A 16759-nucleotide genomic window follows, 5' to 3' on the forward strand; every position below is an offset into this window, starting at 1 on the left:
AGGTTTGACACAGACAGATTTGCTTTATTTATCATGACAAGAGGATCAAAACAAACTTGTCTTTAGACCAGTGGTTTACAACCTGTGGTCTGCGGACCCCTGAGGGTCCACAGATTATGTCTCAGAGGTCTGAAGGGGGCCGCATCTCCATTTGAAATTTTTTAGGGGTCTGCAAATGAAAAAAGGTTGAAAACCATTGCTTTAGACAAATAAATTAAAAAGGGAGGGGGGAGTCAAAAAAGACAGCTTGAAGGTAGACGTGGTTTTTTATTCCATTTTATATTCCTACATTCCAGCCTGCACTTAAGGGGACAGCACACAAGCCATAATGTATAATATACATTGCTTTTAATCTGTAGAACCCTAGTTCTGTATTGAGAACCTCATCCGCAGGCCCCTTCATCCACACAGTTCTCAATGTGGGATTCAGGCCCATCCTTGAAAACTGTCTCTTAAAACACAGGCTCATGTACACACACAGTAACCAGTGCAATTAGGTACAACAGTCATTAATAACTCTGTTTAATAACAGCCTTATGTAACAACCTGCAGGACTAGAACCAGGAAGTTCCAGGCCACCGCTTCAGTGTTGCCACCAGAAGCCCAAGCCAGGTTTCTGCTGGGGGATTCTGTGATGCTAGACACTACAGGAAGTTCCGCCCATCAGGACTTGAGTCGAGAGTCCTAGACATCGCACTGATTGCCCATACCGGGATATAAACCAGGAAGCCATCACAAGGCGATGTCTGAGTTACGACGCAGACTTCCTGCTTGCTTATGCTCCAGACCTTGCCTTGCTGTGAACCACAAACTCCGGCTCCAGTGCTCAGTTTGACCCTGACTCCGCTACTTGCCTCCTATCTGTAACTCAGTGCCTGACCCAGACTTCCTGGCATCTTGACCCCGACCTCATTACTTGGCTTTTGTCTGCAAGTCAGTGGTTGGCCCTGACTTCCTGACCCAGCTCAACCCCAACTCTGCTACTCATCTCCTGACCGTAACTTGATAATTAACCCATGCACACAGGCCACCCACAGCCTAGCCCTGACAACTGTTTTTCCCAGTGTAGACTGCATATGCGTCTCCAAGGAGATTTAGCTATGTGAGAAGTATGAAGGGCTACAGCAACACCAAAAAGGTTAGACAAGTCAACATTTCAAATCAGGCCTGTTATTTAGTGGTCTTGTAAGTTAGTGGGCAGATTCACTAGCTGCGATGGTCCAAAATAAGCCTAAATGCTGCAGTCAGTTCCACCTTGCTCTTCTCAGGGCAGATTTTATTAAATAAAAAATGCAAAAGGCTCCAAGTAATATGAAATTGTTAATAAATAGACTTCCCTGCATTCTGCAAGCTGGTAGTGGAAAGGACACATCTTTCCCCCCGCTTGTAGCCTTTTTTGAATCTTGGCTACTATAGAAAAGTCTTTTCCTGACCCTGGATCTCTCCTATTGACTGCCCCTTAAGAAACAGGCAGCCTATATCCTGTGGGTCCTATGCTTACATCTATTGTGACTACAGCTTGCAGTTTTAAAGGGACCAAGGCCTGTGACAGGCACACTGGGCTTATCTAAAATGCCATGAAGTAGGTGGAGTCCCCAAGATGAACTAATTCCACTGGGAAAACAACAACCTCCCCCTTCAAAGGGAAGGGGTCACAAAAATGTGGAGACTAATTGACCTCCTTGGAGCAACATAAATCAAACAGGGACAAGCTTGCATCAAAGGTTAAAAACAAGAGAACCAGAAAGGGAAAATTGAGCAGAGAATTTCCCAAAAGAATCCACTACTGTGAAAAGTTGTTCAGGGAGTCAGTGGACCCCACCCAAAAGCACTCTGCCTGGATACATGATTTAACAGGTGTAAGAAATAGTACCCACTGTCACAGAGATGTCCAGCTTCCTGACAGGAGGATGCGTGCATGTGCCCTAAGGCTTAGTGCCTTGTTACAAGTTTGAAACTCAAATTCTTTTATCAATTTTCTTCCACTTTTCAGAAAATTTCTCCTTATCCTTCAGAATAATCCTGGCAATTTTCAGACAAAACCAATTTCAGTGTCCAAATGGTTAAAGGACTTTGATTGTAAACGTAAGGTCTGATCCTTCAGCTTAATCAAACAGAGCTTTGTGGCGCCATGGATTCCAGGGTCTGTCCCTACAGTTCCAATGGCAGGATTGGGGCCATAATGATTATAAAGACAGTACCATAGCTCCATATTCTGCCATAATTTGAAAGACATCAGGCTACTTTATTGCTGTTGTGGATATCCTCTTTATGTTAAATGAAACTCCTCTGGACACATTTTAAGGGAAAATATCTGCCCTTGAATCAAGACTAATTTATGACCTAAAATTAGGTATGGTTGAATTGATTAAAAAACCCCAAACAAACTCCTTTCCTCCAACCTTCACCTGTAGCTAGAAAAAATTTGAATCAAACCTTGAGGTCATAAAAGGGTCAAAAATTACCTTCAATAGTTTATTTTGCACATAATTGCTTCCTAGTTTCAGCCAGGTGCTTCTTCAGTTACCATCCCCCTAACTGTCAAGCAGGACTGTATTGACACCCTTATGGGTATATCTACAATTGGGGAAACATTTTTCTGCACCAGTGTTACCAACAGCAGAAGTGGTAGTATGGACAAGGCACAGATTCTGAAGAGTGCAAGGGTATGTCTACACTACGAGAGTAGTTCGATTTTACTTGAAGCGAATTTGTGGAACCGATATTACAAAGTCGAACATGTGTATCCACACTAAGGACAGTAATTCGACTTTGTGAGTCCACACTAACGGGGCAAGCGTCGACATTGGAAGCGGTGCACTGTGGGCAGTTATCCCACAGTTCCCGCAGTCCCCGCTGCCCATTGGAATTCTGGGTCGAGCCCCCAATGCCTGCTGGGGCAAAAAATCTGTCGAGGGTGGTTTTGGGTAACTGTCGTCATTCAACCGTCACTCCCGCCCTCCCTCCGTGAAAGCGCCAGCGGGCAATCAGTTCGCGCACTTTTCTGGTGATTGACAGCGCGGGCGCCACAGCACTGCGAGCATGGAGCCTGCTGCGATCATCACTGCAGTTATGGCCGTTGTCAACACCTCGCACCTTATCATCCACCTTTTTCAGAGGCAGATGCTGAGAAATCGGGCGAGGAGGCTATGGCAGCGCGGTGAGGACATTAAGTCTGAGAGGGGCACAGACCTGTCACAAAGCACAGGACCCCGCGCCGTGGACATCATGGTGGCAATGGGTCATGTTGATGCTGTGGAACGGCGATTCTGGGCCCGGGAAACAAGCACGGCAAGTAGCCAACGCAATCGTTGAGCTACTGCTCTCAAAGGTAGTGACCCTGGGAAACGTGCAGGTGATCATAGATGGCTTCGCTGCGATGGGATTCCCAAACTGCGGTGGGGCTATAGATGGAACTCACATCCCTATCCTGGGACCGGCCCACCAGGCCACCCAATACATTAACTGAAAGGGCTACTTTTCAATGGTGCTGCAAGCACTGGTGGACCATAGGGGACGTTTTACCAACATCAACGTCGGATGGCCGGGCAAGGTTCATGATGCTCGCGTTTTCAGGAACTCTGGTTTGTTTAGACGGCTGCAGGAAGGTATTTACTTCCCGGACCACAAAATAACTCTTGGGGATGTGGAGATGCCTATAGTCATCCTCGGGGACCCAGCCTACCCGCTAATGCCCTGGCTCATGAAGCCCTATACAGGCGCCCTGGACAGTGAAAAAGAACTCTTCAACTACCGGCTGAGCAAGTGCAGAATGGTGGTGGAGTGTGCTTTTGGACATCTGAAGGGGAGATGGAGAAGCTTACTGACTCGCTCTGATCTCAGCGAAACCAATATCCCCATTGTTATAGCAGCTTGCTGTGTGCTCCACAATCTCTGTGAGAGCAAGGGGGAGATGTTTATGGCGGGGTGGGAGGTTGAGGCAAATCGCCTGGCTGCTGATTACACCCAGCCAGACAGCCGGGCGATTAGAAGAGCCCAGCGGGACGCGCTGTGCATCCGGGAAGCTTTGAAAGCTAGGTTCCAGAGTGAGCAGGGTAACCTGTGACTATTAAGTTTGTTTAAACAGAAGTTGAACCTGCCCCCGTTTCTTTACCCAGTTAATGTTGACTATCCTCTCCAGTTACCAGCCCCCTTCCCCCCCTTCCAACTCACCTTTAAAAATAAAATAAATGAAACTTTGTTCATTAACACCGTTTTCTTTATTAAGGATTTCGTGGTAAAGCGTTGAAACTGGGATGCAGACTGTGGTGGGGAGCGGGTGTAGTGATGGAAAGGACGCTTCTAAACTCGAGGAATAACAGGCTCCTGCTCCTAGAGCGGTCCGCAGTGGTGGACTGGTTGTTTCAACGGAGCCTGCCACCCCTCCTTTTCGGGACTCTGTGTGTGGGGGCTATGTGACTCTGTGGCGGGGGAGGGCGGTTACAGATCCCCTGCTGCGTGGCTCTGTGATCCAGGCTAAGGACCGCTGCATAAGATCTGTAACCGCCCTCCCCCGCCACAAACTCACATAGCCCCCCCCCACAGAACATGAAAACCACCTCCCAGACTGACCAGGGTGCCTAGTGACTGCAATGTGTGTGTGACCTGCTGCTGAACCTGCCCCCGTGTCTGTACCCTGGTAAAGGTGACTGTCCTCTCCAATTACCAACTCCCTTCCCCCCCTTCAAACACACTCTCCTCTAAAAGAACATGACGGAAACAGTAATTAACAGAAACGTATTTTTTATTAACAACTACACAGTTAGGGGATGAAACTGGGACGGGGGCTTGGGTGAGGTGCTTTTGGAGTGAAGGAAAGGACTTATCAAATCTTTGGGAATGAGAGCCTTCTGTTACTTGAGCAGTCTGCAGGGGTGGAGTGACTGTTTTCACGGCCCCTGCCGCCCCTCCTTCTTGGGACTTTGGGTGAGGGGGGGATGGGACTTTGTGGCGGGGGAGGGCGGTTAGAGATAGAATGCAGCGGGGCTCTGTCCTCCTGCCTCCGGTCCTGCAGAACATCTACAAGGCGCCGGAGCGTGTCCGTTTGCTCCCTCATTAGTCCAAGCAGCGTTTGAGTCGCCTGCTGATCTTCCTGCCGCCACCTGTCCTCCCGTTCGCTGTGTGATCGCTGGTATTGCGACATGTTCTCCCTCCACTGCGTCTGCTGTGCCGCCTCGGCTCGGGAGCAGCCCATAAGTTCTGAGAACATCTCGTCCCGTGTCCTTCTCTTTCGTCGCCTGATCTGCGCCAGCCTCTGGGAGTGTGATGCCAGGGTAGTTCGGGAGACACTCGCAGCTGTGGGATGGGAAAAAGGGAGTGAATTCCTCAGAAAGATACAGTTTTGCGAACAATGAATATAGTCTTTCTCTGTGAACAAGACCATGCACAGCACCTATCACATGCGCACTCAGTACAAGGTCGAATTTTCGGCCTTCCCATTGAGTGCCTGGGGTCTTGCTGTACAGATCACACAAGCGGGGCCGGACAACGGAATTTGGCTAGCAGGCGGACATGGTAAGCCGTAGACTTTTGGCTGCTTAAAGCTTAATTTATAGCAGTGCCCTCCTTTCACGTTCCAAGCAATGCTCCTAGCGTTGGCCAGTTCCTGCTGCCGGCAATCCAGCCAGCATGAACTCTGCCCCTGCCCCACCCCCGTCGCTGCTGTCCCCGGGAAAGATCCCTGCATGCTGCCCCTGTCACACCTCCACCGCGTGGCTGTAAACGGCCGGTTACAGTTATGTAAAGGAACAGGCAATCAGTCCCAATACTAACATTCCCCTAATTCAAAGCAGGTCACCATGAGTGATATCACTCTGATGAGGATTTCGGAGACGGAGAAAGAACGGATGCTGCATGAATGCCAGCAAACACCAGGGCCGTATGCTGCCATGCTTTGCATGGCAATGATCCCAGAGTACTTGCTGCTAGCCTGGCGCGGAAAAGTTTCCTACTATGGAGGACGCAATAAGGCCGCTCTCCCCAGGAACCTGATGCAAAGGCTTTCACAATACCGCCAGGAGACCTTCGTGGAGATGTCCCAGGATGATTTCTGCTCTATCCCCGGACATATTGACAGAATTTTCCAGTAGCTGCACTGGAAAGGACTAAAAACTAAAGCGCGTAGGGCAAACTAATCATGAAAAACCCATTGTTAAGATACCATTCCTATTCTGTTCAAAATAAATGTTTAAAACACTTACCTACTGATGTTTCCCCTGATTCACGGTCCGGGTTACCGCCTTGGGAGGGTTGGTAGGGGATCTCCGTGAGGGTGATGAAGAGATCCTGGCTGTCGGGGAAATCAGCGTTGAAAGCGCTGTCGACTGCCTCGTCCTCCTCATCTCCTTCCTCATCTTCTCCGTCCGCGAACATCTCCGAGGAAGCGGCCGTCGACAATACCCCATCGTCAGAGTCCACGGACAGTGGTGGGGTAGTGGTGGCGGCCGCACCTGCTTCCACAGAGGCACTGCATTCCATACAGCAGTAGTGGAACTGACTTAATGCAGTAAAATACAAATTTTTCTATGAGATAGTTGCTTGATCTATTTTCCTGTGGAGGGAAATTGGTGATGATGGGCAGGGCCCTACCAAATTCAGTCCATTTTGGTCAATTTCACAGTCATAGGATTTTAAAAATAATGAATTTCATTATTTCAGCTATTTAAATCTGAAATTTCACAGTGTTGTAATTGTAGGGGTCCTGACCCAAAAAGGAGTTGTGTGTGTGTGGGGTGTCACAAGGTATTGTAGGTGGGGTTACGGTACTGCTACCCTTACTTCTGCGCTGCTGCTGTCGTTGGCGCTGCCTTCAGAGCTGGGCAGCTGGAAAGCAGCGGCTGCTGGCCAAGAGCCCAGCTCTGAAGGCAGAGCTGCCACCAGAAGCAGCGCAGAAGTAAGGATGACATGGTATGGTATTGCCACCCTTACTTCTCTGCTGTTGCCTGCAGAGCTGGGCCCTCAGTCAGCAGCTGCCACTCTCTGGCCACCAGCTCTGAAGGCAGCAGCACAGAAGTAAGGGTGGCATGGTATGGTATTGCTACCCTTACTTCTGCACTGCTGCTGGCAGGGCTCCACCTTTAGAGCTGGGCGCTGGCACCAGCTGCCACTCTCTGGCCACCAGCTGCCGCTCTCCGGCCTCAGCTGAAGGCAGTGCAAAAGTAAGGGTGGCAATACTGTGACCCCCCTAAAATAACCTTGCAACTCCCCTGCAACTTCCTTTTGGGTCAGGACCCCCAATTTGAGAAACGCTGGTCTCCCCCGTGAAATCTGTATAGTATAGGGTAAAAGCACACAAGACCAGATTTCATGGTGGGAGACCAGATTTCACAGTCTGTGACGCGTTTTTCATGGCCTTGAATTTGGTAGGGCCCTAATGATGGGTAAGAGGTAAGAAACTTAGTCTGGAACAGTATACAAGTAGGTCTTTAAAATGACAAACTACAGGGTTTAGACAGTGTTTGAGCAAAAGTCTTGTTTGAGAAAGGTAAAGATGCTGCTTCAAGAAATAATTCATCCACTAATTTTTTGTTGTTTTCCATATTTCCACTAGATGACCTACCAGGGTGTAGCGGGGTGGTGCAGTAGCATATGTATAAATGACTGTTTTTTCCCTTTGATATTTTAATGGTGCCAAGTGATCAGCTGTTATCTCAATCTGATCAGTTTACTGTGAACAGAGATCTTGAAGATACTAGCTAGATTGCAATACTCAGTTTGAAATAAATCAACCTGATAGCTCTGAGAAAATACAAGATTATATTTCTTTGTGTCACAACACCTGAAGCAGCAGCAAAAACAAAACAGAACTGCAATCACCTTCACCATGAACATAGTGTTTTGACATGTTCAAAGCTCTTTAGGGCCTCAGTCTGGTAGATAGGAGTAGAACACTGTTGTACACAAGAGGCACACCGAGTGTTGTATGCAACATATTCGGTAAGGCAAGGGCTTTTACGGCAAGTGATTGGGGGCTAATGCACACTTTTGTGCATCAAGGCCAAGTACAGCAATACATTTTAGCATATGCTTAAGTCCATCTCAGTTCAGCAAAGCACTTAAGTATGCACTTAACTTTTTTATGTGTTTAGCTTAAGTGCTTTGCTGAATAGGGATAGATTGCTGAATCAGTGTTAATGAAGCAGGGCTCCTACAGATATGAAGCCATAGGGAGTTGTAGGGGCTATGCTAGAGATGACTATCTCCTCAAGGGAGGGCAAAGTACCAACTTCTCTTAAATAAGTGATTGTGTCTTGAGCAAGCATCTAATATCTCATGATAGTCTCTCCAACTATTGCCCCTCTCAAATTTGTCTGGAAGCAGAGCCTGCAGCAGAGCCAGTCTCTGGGCAATCTAAGGAGTTTAGCTGGCCTGTGGTAGGCTACCTAAATGGCTACACTGCCTGACTGTTGGAAGTGTCAGGAGACTAGCTCTTAATCCCAGCAGCAGCAGTTCAATGGCTGCTCAAAGCATTCACCCTTGACTGCAATAACCCTGGTCCTGCCTTGCACTCAGCCTTGCCCCTGCCTTGCCTCACTCCAGGTAACCCAGCTCTGACCCTGGGCTCCAATTCCTGACTCTGGCTCTGACCCTCTGCTCTGGCATCTGACCCTGAGCTCCTATTCCTAGCTACTGACTCCGGTTCTAACCACTAGACATGACTCCTGCTCCAGTCACTTGGCATGATTGCACATGTCCCGAGCTCAGACAGTTTAAGCAGCCCCAACACAAAAATAAGAGAACTAGAGCTGATGCAGTGATCATGTATTCCCCAAAGGCCAATATCCCTGATGGAGATAGTGGGAGCCTGTAACAGGGTGTATCTGACCTTTGCGGCTCCCTGTGGGGGGGACCCATATTCCTATTTGTCAAGGCTGGTTCCCCACTCTGGCACTTGGAGTGCAGAAGGTGGGGGCCCGCAAGGACTCTAAAAATTAATACTTGCCTCTCCAGGCTTGTATTAAACTGCCAAGGTTACAGCTTTTCTCTGACCTTGGATTGGTAGATGCTGCCACCACCCAAGTGCAAAACCCCTTTGAGAACCCAGGAAGGCACACTTGGGAATTCCTTCCTGTGGGGTACCCTCAAGCCCTTTCTCCCCCCTCTTCCTCCCGGGGAAAGAGCTGAGAAAGAAAAAAAAAAGGAAATCAGCTGTTGCCACCAGCTAATTAAACAACATGTGCACAAACCTCTTAAGACACAAAAATCCAATTCTGTTCTTTAAAAAGGTAAATTTTATTAATAAAAAAAGAAGAAAATACATCTGGGAATTTAGGCTTTTGCTAGATTAAAAAAAAAAACTACAAGGATTAAGCATCAAGAATAGCTCTCTTGAGGTCCAGCTTAAAGGTTACAAGCAAAACAAAAGCACCTGGGGTGAGCACAGAGGAATCCACAAGCCATAAAGAAATAAAAGGGATAAACCTAATTGTGTCTTCCTAGACATTTCCTGATCTACTTACATATCTGGGGTTTTAGATGAGTAGTTTCTAGGTATGATACTAATGATTTTTCATACCTGGCCCAAGCTTTTCACAGCATAACTGCTCCCTGTCTGCCTCTCTCCAGAACAACAGAGAGACAAAAGGGGAGTCTTATTTCAATTTTAAAAAATTCTAGTCTTCCCACTGGCTCTTTTGGCCAGGTGCCCACTTACTTACTTTTACCTATGCATAGCAGTGAGACTTTTTAACCCTTTACAGGTAGAGCAATTAGAGAACAGCTACTAAGAGGGATTTTATAGCTACTGGCTGGCTGGGTGTCCATAAAAGGGAGCTATCCCCCACCCCCCATTCATTTATCACACTATTACACCCCACCCTAGGAAAGTAGCAGCAAAGATAGGTCCTCCAGGCCTCCTTAGAGAAGCCTCACAGAAGCATCCCATCAGAGTCCAGCAGGCTCAGATAAAAGGCGTTTCAGGGCTTTAGTATTAGCAAGTCAGTTTTGGCTGGGACCTGAGGGGAAAGGTTATCTCTGGCCAAAGGAGCTTGAGGGATAGCCAGAGTTTGTTGCTGTCTACATTGGCTTAAGCTGGGAGAGAGAGGACCTGAGAACTTTAACCCTGAGATAATGGGTAAAGATAAAGAGGCCAGGTAGGAAGAGGCCAAGGGAATAAGCCGTAACAAATTGAAGTAAGTGGTATGGGGCTGCTGTTAATAGGGTCCTTAGGGTGATGTCCTGTCCCTTTAAATGTTTGAGCACTCCCCCTCCTCAGTGCAAAGCCTCACTTTTGTACTGGTTTCAGTTTTGCTGCCAGAACAGTAAAGTCTCCATTGCTGACAGCTCCGTTTCTATCAGCTCTCTGTGTGTCTGTGTCTATCTCCTTCTCTGCTGTGTCCAGATATAACATATTGGCAATAATGTTCTGTCCCACGATGTCCACTGTTACTATTTGCCTAGACAAGGGGAAGAAAAAGTATATATATAATAATAATAATAAAAAAGAGTGGGGGGAATCATCTAGAGGCACAAGGTGACAAACTGCTGCTAGGACAGTGATCCAGCTAGCTAGAGAGGGGGAAGTAGACAAATAAAGATAGAACAAAGGATAATAGTTCTGTAGTAACTGCCACAGCTGTCCAAACAAAACAGTGAGGGGGGAAGCAAGCAGCCATGTGCAAGCAGGCAAACAGCCTGTAGTCTCCACTGAGGGTTTATAGCCAGCAGAGGGAGCCCAAGTGCAGCCAAAGGAAGCATTCTGCAGTGTAGACACAGACAGCCAGCAGAGGGAAATCCGGTGCAGATAGTGCACAGTCTAAAAAAAAAAAGAAAAAAAATTTCCTTGTGGCTGAGAAGATGTCCAGGAGGTGTGAAGTCCCACAAAAGAGCATAGAAATGGCAACTTTTGTGGACTTTTGGTGAGTTTGGTGAAAGCTGCAAACCCTGGGTGGTGTACTTCAAACATTAAGCAATTTGAAGGTTGCAATTCCATTCCAGATGGACAAAGAGTTTCAAACTTGCTGACGGGGATGGATTCAAAGGCATACGGTCTGCTGTGTGACCTATTGTCTCCAACGGTGCCTGGAACGTACAGTAACTCCTCACTTAAAGTTGTAGTTATTTTCCTGAAAAATGCGACTTTAAGCAAAATGATGTTAAGCAAATCCAATTTCCCCATAAGAATTAATGTAAATGGGGGGGGAATTAGGTTACAGGGAATTTTTTTTTTACCAGACAAAAGGCATTATGTACATTTTAAACAAGCAATTTAATAGAGGTATAAGTTTTAAACAATTTTAAAGAAACAGTTTAATACTACAATCATCACTGCTGAGTATGAAGCTTGGTGGAGGTGGTGGAGTCAGAGGGCTGGTCTACACTAACCCCCCCACTTCGGACTAAGGTACGCAAATTCAGCTACGTTAATAACGTAGCTGAATTCGAAGTACCTTAGTCCGAAGTTACCGCGGTCCAGACGCGGCAGGAAGGCTCCCCCGTCGATGCTGCGTACTCCGCTCGCCGAGCTGGAGTACCAGCGTCGAAGGCGAGCACTTCCGGGATCGATCCGGGGCACTTCCGGGATCGATCCGGGATCGATTTATCGCGTCTTAACCAGACGCGATAAATCGAACTCAGAAAATCGATTGCTTACATCCGGACCCGGATGTAAGTGAAGACGTACCCAGAGAGTGGAAGAGGGTGGATTGTCCGGCTGCTCCTCTTGCTGTTCTTGAGGAACTTTCTGAACTTGAAAAAACACATCTAGAGATTGTTGTTTTGCTTTCCTTTTTTTTTTTTCTTGGTAAATTTCTTTATAGCAAGTCATTAGATGACCAACTCCCCTAATCACTTTGGAGCTGTGTTCCCTGTCAGGATCATCATCCCTCAGGATTTGCAAGCCAGCCTTAACCCGCCTCTTCTTCCCCCCCCCCCGACATTCTCCCCTTTACTCCGCACACTGCATCCTCACTCCTCCCCCTCCCTCCCCTGCCTCCTGCCTGAGGCAATCAGCTGGTTTGCGGTGTTCAGGAGGCAGGGGAGGGAGGGGGAGCCCACACGCAAAGTCCTCACTTCTACCCGCTCCCTCCTGAATGCCGCAAACCAGCTGATTGCTGCGGGCAGGAGGCGGGGTGAGCAGGGGAAAGGCGCTGATCTGTGTGGTCTGCCAGCAGGCAGGAGGTGCTGGGGGTGGGTGTAGGGGAGCTGATAGGGGGGCTGCCAGCTGTGGACAAAGCAGGCAGCCAAACGATGTTACAGCGGAGCATTGCACAACTTTAAACGGAGCATGTTCTGTAATGGAGCAGGGACGTAAAATCAAAACAATGTTAAGCAAGAGGACTTTAAGTGGGGAGTTACTGTATGCTGCAGTTACTGTAGCAATGCAGGAACATTTTCCTCCTACTCCATCGATGATAGCAGAATGATATCAGTTCTATGGTGACATCAGGGAAATGGAGAATCAATAGCACAGTTTGTTGCTGCACTAAGGAAGTTGTCAAAGCATTATCAGTTTAGACAAACATTAAGTGATGCACTGTGTGACCAATTTATCTCTGCATTAGGAAATGACTGGATCCAGAAAAAGTTACTAACTGTATCAGCACATCCATTCAAGAAGGATATGGAAATAACAATTGCCATGGAGACCGCAGAGAAGGAATCTCTGGACTTTAATGTCAACCGAGAAGTTCACCTCCTGCGTTGGTGAGACAAAGGACCACAGGAATGTAAGTAATTTCCATGTCACTGTTGTGCTCAAATGACACATGCTGAGAAGGATTACTGGGCACACTAGATCATTTGCAGAAAGTGCCAGAAAAAAAGGACACATCACCATGACCTGTTGCACAGTTCAACAATCAGCAACACAGAGTAACTATCCATTCAAGAAGACATCTATGAAGACTGAACCTAAGAAAAGACAGAAGTTGGGAATTCATACTGGGGGAAAAAGACAGAAGCTTTAGTGACAATGATCAAGACCTAGCACTACATGTGTTATTGGAAGCTGGAATCAGAGATGGCATCTGGGTCACACCCTTGATTGAAGGAGTTCCTGCAAGAATGGAGCTTGATACTGGAGCTGCCATCTCACTGATTTCTGCATCTCCTTATCACCAGACTTTGTCACAAGTTCCCCTGGAAGAAACCTCCACAGTTTTGAAGACTTATACAAGAGAAAAGTTGGTTCCAAAATGAATATTCCAGGTGAAAGTTCAACTAGATGGACAATCAATTGTTTTACCCTCGTATGTGATTGAAGGAAAGTGTCCACCATTATTTTACAGATCTTGGCTTGAGAAGATTTGTTGCAATTGTCTAACAGTGGCAATATTAATGATATACATGATCATATCTCAATCAGACAGCATCACAGTGGGAGTCATGTCTGGTGGCCAGGGATTGACAAAGACATTGAGAGGAAGGCAAAGTGTCAGCAAATCCAGCATGATTCCAGCCCAGCTCATCTATACCCTTGGGCATGGCCTCAGACTCCTTGGACATGTATTCACACAGACACTGCCAGATCTTTAGAAGGTTATATGTTTTTGGTCATAGTCAATGCCCATTCAAAATGGCCAGATGTTTTCAGAATGACTCTTTCTACATCTACTGGACATCTTTGTACCTTGTTTAGAAAATTTGGTTTAATGTTAGAGTTGGTGAGTGACAATGGACCTCAATTCTATTCTGAAGTATTTCAGAGATTCCTAGCTTCAAATGGAATTCTGCACATATGTCCAGCTCCATTGCAGCCTGCTATAAATGGAGTAGTGGAAAGCTTTGAACAAACATTTAAGCTAGCCTTAAGAGCTAACAAGTCTATTTTGAGTCCTCAGTGGAAACTGGACAATTTCTTTCTTGTCTACAGGAACACACCACATGCTACCCAAGAGCGACCCAGGAGTCACCTGCAATTCTTTTCTTGAAGCGATCTTTGTGTACCTGTAGGGACCTCCTACGTCCTGATGTTGCCTCACGTGTAGCCAGATCCCAAGCTATGCAAATTGATTGACAACCTGAGACTCATCATCATTCTTTTCAAGTAGGAGACTTAGTGTGGACTCGCAACTATGGTTGTGGAGTGAAATACATACCTGGAGAACTTGTAAAATGCATAGGACCTGTTTTGTTTGTAGTAAAACTATCCAACAATATTTTATGGAAACGACATGTGGACCAGTTGCAACCCTGATAAGTACCAGACTCCAGGGATGTTCCAATAGGATTTTCTGTTCCTCTGACCTAATCTCCTTCTGTTATGACTCCTAATTTTGATGACTTGGTAGAAGAAACTTTGGTATCAGATACAGTTGATTCCTTACCACCGACTGTTCCTGTTGTTCAGGACACTGCTGCACAACCATCAACACGGTATCCTGTGAGAGTGTGAAAACTAGTTTTGTGCCTGAATTTATGTAGTGAATTGTTATTCCAGGACAGAATAATCCTTTGCTATTTGAGAATCTGCAGTAGTTCACCTGCAACTTATAGTTAGGTTATATAGTGTTTCATGTTAGCCATGTAAACCATAATGTATATATATTTGGAAAGTTTTTTTTAAAGTAGGGTGGAACAATGTGATGTCCTCCTGTCTCTTTAAATGTTTGAGCACTCCCCGCCCCACAGTGCAAAGCCCCACTTTCATGTTGGTTTCAGTTTTGCTGCCAGAACAGTTATGTCTCCACAGCAGACAGCTGTGTTTCTACTAGCTCTCTCTGCTCAGGTCTACACTGGCGGGGGGGGGGGAGGGGTCGACCTAAGATATGCAACTTCAGCGGCGTATCTTAGGTCGACTTACCTGGCCGTGAGGACGGCGGTGAATTGACCGCTGCCGCTCCCCCGTTGACTCCGCTTCCGCCTCTCGTGAGCTGGAGTTCCGGAGTCGACGGGGAGTGAGATCGGGGATCGATTTTATCGCGTCTACACTAGACGCGATAAATCGACCCCCGATAGATCGATCACTACCCGCCGATCCGGCGGGTAGTGAGGACCTGCCCTCTGTGTCTACCTTTCTCCATCTCTGCTGAGTCTAAATATAACACCTGGATTGGAACTTGGATTAGCACACAAGCCCAGTTTCCCCCACCAGCCACAGGTGAAGTGGCATAAACCCTAAGAAGGAGACAAGATTTATTTGAGAACCTGAATAAAAGGCTGAATTTAAAGGGCCAGAACAAGGGCTGAAGACCATGGTTAGGACAGATAGACAATTTTGTTGGACTTTTGCAGTCCCAGAAGGGGTTCATTTTGATTGTGTGACCCAGCTGGAGAGCCAAGCCACTGAAGAAGCTCCAAGTGAGATTGACAACCTGGGAGGGGGCACCAGGAGCAGGAAAAGGCCTGCAGTACCACATGCAGCAGCAGGAGGAGCTCAAGAGGTGAGTGCCCCGTTACAGAACCCTACAGACTTTGCATGCCCAAATTGCTGCCCTGCAAGCCACGCCACTTTCATCTCCAAGCCCAAGTTCCCCCTGCATGACAGTTTAATGGCAATTGGGACAGATTTCATGGGTTTGTAAATCAGTGTTGGCTCCTATTTCTGGTGTACCCACAGTCATACCCCACTGATCAGACTCAAGTGGGACTGATTATCAGCCTGCTTACCAGGGAGGCCCTGTCTTGGGCATCTCAGCTCCTGGAAAAATCAAGACCACTTATGGGACAATTTGAGGACTTAATTAGAGCTAGGGCAGTGATCTTCAATTATCCAAGTCGTGAGCGTACTGCATTCCATATGTTGCAGCAGGGATACCTGGTAGTTGCTAAATATCCAGTGGAGTTCTGATGGTTGGTGATAGATACGGAGTAGAAAGATGCCGTCCAGTATTATTATTTCCAGCTCGGCCTAAATAACTATATTAAAGATGAACTGGCATGGTGTAATCCCCATCTGCCCTAGATACCTTTGTTGACCTAGGCACCAAGATCAACAACCGACTGGCTGAACACTGCCAAGAAAAAATATGGTTCTCCCAGCTCCTGACGGCCCTACTGACTCTTGTGCCCACCCTCATCCCCATCACCAGTCCCTTCTCTGTTGCTGAACCATGCAGACTATTAGGTCTGGCCCCGCCTCTCTGACATGGAGAAGAATTGGTGATGGGAATCAGACCTCTGCCTATACTGTGAGGAACCAGGACAGTTTGCATCAAACTGCCCTGTCAAGGTCCAGTCTGCACCTAGGTTGGGAAACACCAATCTCCAGCCCAACTATGGGGGTCTGTCCTCAGTTGCTGCCCTTCCCTTCTCCCCAGCAGTCCATACCAACACTTGTCCACCAGTATCTTGACGATGGCCAATCAGTGCCCAACATCTCTCCAACTCTCTCTTTGGCTCCAGTACCCTTCAATGTCTGATACCAACCTAGAGGCGCTGGTGGACTCAGGTGCCTCAGGCAGTTTTATGGATCTAGAGTTCACCAGAGCACACCATATCACCATCCAATGCAGAGACTCCCCTGCATTAGTCAAGTCCATAGACAGGTCACTCCTTTTATTGAGACCAGTAACCAACCAGATGGCTCTCTTAGAGGTAACTACCCTTAGAGGCCACTGAGAAAACCTCCAGTTTGGGCTAATTCATGCACTGCATTCACCAGTTGGCATCCCTGGCTTGTCTTCCGTGACCTGTACATCTACTGGTTGTCAGTGATCATAGAATCATAGAATATCAGGGTTGGAAGGGACCTCAGGAGGTCATCTAGTCCAACCCCCTGCTCAAAGCAGGACCAATCCCCAACTAAATCATCCCAGCCAGGGCTTTGTCAAGCCTGACCTTAAAAACTTCTAAGGAAGGAGATTCCACCACCTCCCTAGGT

This window comes from Emys orbicularis, chromosome 1 (genome assembly GCF_028017835.1).
Source record: "Emys orbicularis isolate rEmyOrb1 chromosome 1, rEmyOrb1.hap1, whole genome shotgun sequence".
NCBI lineage: Eukaryota > Metazoa > Chordata > Testudines > Emydidae > Emys > Emys orbicularis.